Raw genomic sequence first — 2,500 nt, forward strand, 5'->3', positions numbered from 1 at the left:
CTTGCCAACTATGGAGGTAGAGGCTACAAATTGGATAAGCAGCAGTACCGAGGCAGAGTGTGTGTGTGTGTGTATAAAAGAAAAAAACAATCTATGAAATCATTCTCTACTTATAAAATTGTATTCCCTTGGTGAACCTTTGTCTCTTTTGGGAACCCTGAGGGGCAAATTGTTTCTTTCCCCACTTATTTTAGGCTCACCATTTTTACCCATGTTAGGGACATTAAAACTTGCCCCTTCATGAACTAGCCTATCTAAATTTGATTTCTCTGGTTTACCAAGCCTTGCCTTTCCTTTTACCACAAATCTGACAAATGCACTCTCCTCGATGTTTACTAACAACTCTATCTTTTCCGAATCATCCACACTGATCATTATTCAAGCTTCAGAATATGCATCTTCCCCTCCCTACATCCTCCACTCCATCTGCTACACAGTCTTCTTCATTGTCTACCACCTTCTCCTTCATTGCTACTCTTCAACCTTATTGTCCTCCCCACAGTACTGCCTCACTCCATACCACCACACCTTCCTCCCGCCTCCGTCCTTCTACTGATTCCACCTCTGCAAACCTTTTAAGCACTCTTTTTGGTCGAGCTAATTGGGATCGATTCTTTGTGTTCCCCGTACAACCCTTTAATCCGACAATACCCTTCTCTACTAACAATGTCTCTAAAACAAGTATGCGTTTCATTTCGTTCCGATCGTTCATGCCTTCTTACAGTTACATCTGAGTGCCAAGCTGGTGCTCTATCTACCCTGACTGACCTCACTGGCAAAGCTATTCCTGCCGAATCTCCCTCCTCTCTTCATACTTGTACCGAAACAGTTTCCCATCTCCATTGGCCGGGCCACTCCTGAGAAAAGGCCCGAGCTAAAGCAAATTCGTAAATATTACTGAACTGGACCGTACCCATCTATAACAAGATTAGCTTCCGCTGAGACGACCTTCTCCATGAAGTATATATTGGTGGAGTGTCCTTCCCCGCTAGTGCAGAAATGTTGGCGTTTTAAACACCCAACTAAATGCTGTAACTCTACAGCCTGCTGCCCTCTGGGTGCCCAACCTGGCCATGAACGTTCAAATTGCCCTGCTCAGTTATACACGTTTGCCAATTGTGGAGGCTCCCATAAATAATTTATAGTTGTCCTACATATAAGCTCGAATCTTAGGTAGCAATTCTAAATCCAGTACTCATATGTCACTTCCTCGATGCCAACCCCTACTCTTTCTCACTTATCTATCGTAAGAGGCATCTAAATATTCCACCCCATATTCTCCTACTTTACTCTCCTACACCCACCTCTTCCTCTGCTCCTCACAAGAAAACCTTTGTTTCTCAGACTTCCCCACCCAACTCCCCTCCAGAAATTCTTGACATAAAAAAAAACTTCCTAAACATAACCCAAGAGAATGCTTCACTCTCTCATCCATCTTTCAGACCTTCTATTACTATTCACTATGCATTTAAAGTATTTGCTGATACTCCTCAAGTTTCCCCTCTCTCCCCAAAACACCCCATCCTCTCCTCCACGTGTACCACCACTCCCTCTTCTTTCCCCTTTATCCTTACCACTCCTACCTGGATGCTCATGTGACTCCCTTCTGTCACAACAGTGTCCTCCAAACCCCTCCCCTCCTGACATTATCCCTGATACCTTTCCACCTTCCCCTGTTCCCTTATATCATTCCCCAGATTATTTTCCTCCTATTTCTCTGACACCTATCTCTACCCGTATTACTTGTTGACTTTCATAATGGCACCTTTTCCAGTTTTACTTATAAAATGTTCCTCTCCCTTCCACACAGATATTCTCTTTACGTCTTTACTTTCTTAATACCATTTGACTTGAAAAACATTTTATCCTAATCGTTAAATTATTTTTACCCTTTTCATCACATGCTTGATGCTTAACACATTTATATGCTCTAACCATTAAACAACCCTTGATGCTTTCTTGACTGCTGGCGGTGGAGTGCCTGCCAGCAGCCTGGGGAGTGGGAGAGTAGTCTGAGGGCGAATGGCCAATTCGACCCTCAAACTACCCTCATCTTCTCAGGCAGGTTATCCATTGCCTATACAGTATATGATGTGTAGAAGGCAAATTACAGGGTGGGCAGTCCCTAACACGTCAAACAATCTAAAAACATCTGCTCACCCTTCTATGCCGTAATCTTGCGTCCTGTCATTAAATTAGTAATTGATAGTAGTTTGCTTGCCACTTCAACTACATTAGTAAATGGTTAAAATGGTTATGTACCACTACTAAATTGGAGACTGTTATTGTTGAAAGTAGGATATTCTATCATTTCTTTGTTCTCTCTAATAGCAGCTGAATTAGAAAACAACGTATAATTGGAGTTTTGTCAATTAAACTAAATAAAACAGCTCATCCAGTAACAAGGAAAGATAACATAACCACCTATGGCCATTTAACCCCGCATACAAAATTGATAAGCGGTATCCCTTCTCAAAACTTCAATTCAGTTTATTCAAAA

At 42.0% G+C, this 2,500-nt stretch overlaps 1 protein-coding gene across 1 annotated transcript in view; it reads left to right on the forward strand.

Moving 5' to 3' along the window:
* The window catches only part of LOC113819777 (monocarboxylate transporter 12), a 15,574-nt gene that overhangs the window by 12,400 nt on the left and 674 nt on the right, over positions 1 to 2,500 (forward strand). The window lies entirely within an intron of this gene.

Source organism: Penaeus vannamei, chromosome 4, assembly GCF_042767895.1.
Source record: "Penaeus vannamei isolate JL-2024 chromosome 4, ASM4276789v1, whole genome shotgun sequence".
Classification (NCBI taxonomy): Eukaryota; Metazoa; Arthropoda; class Malacostraca; order Decapoda; family Penaeidae; genus Penaeus; species Penaeus vannamei.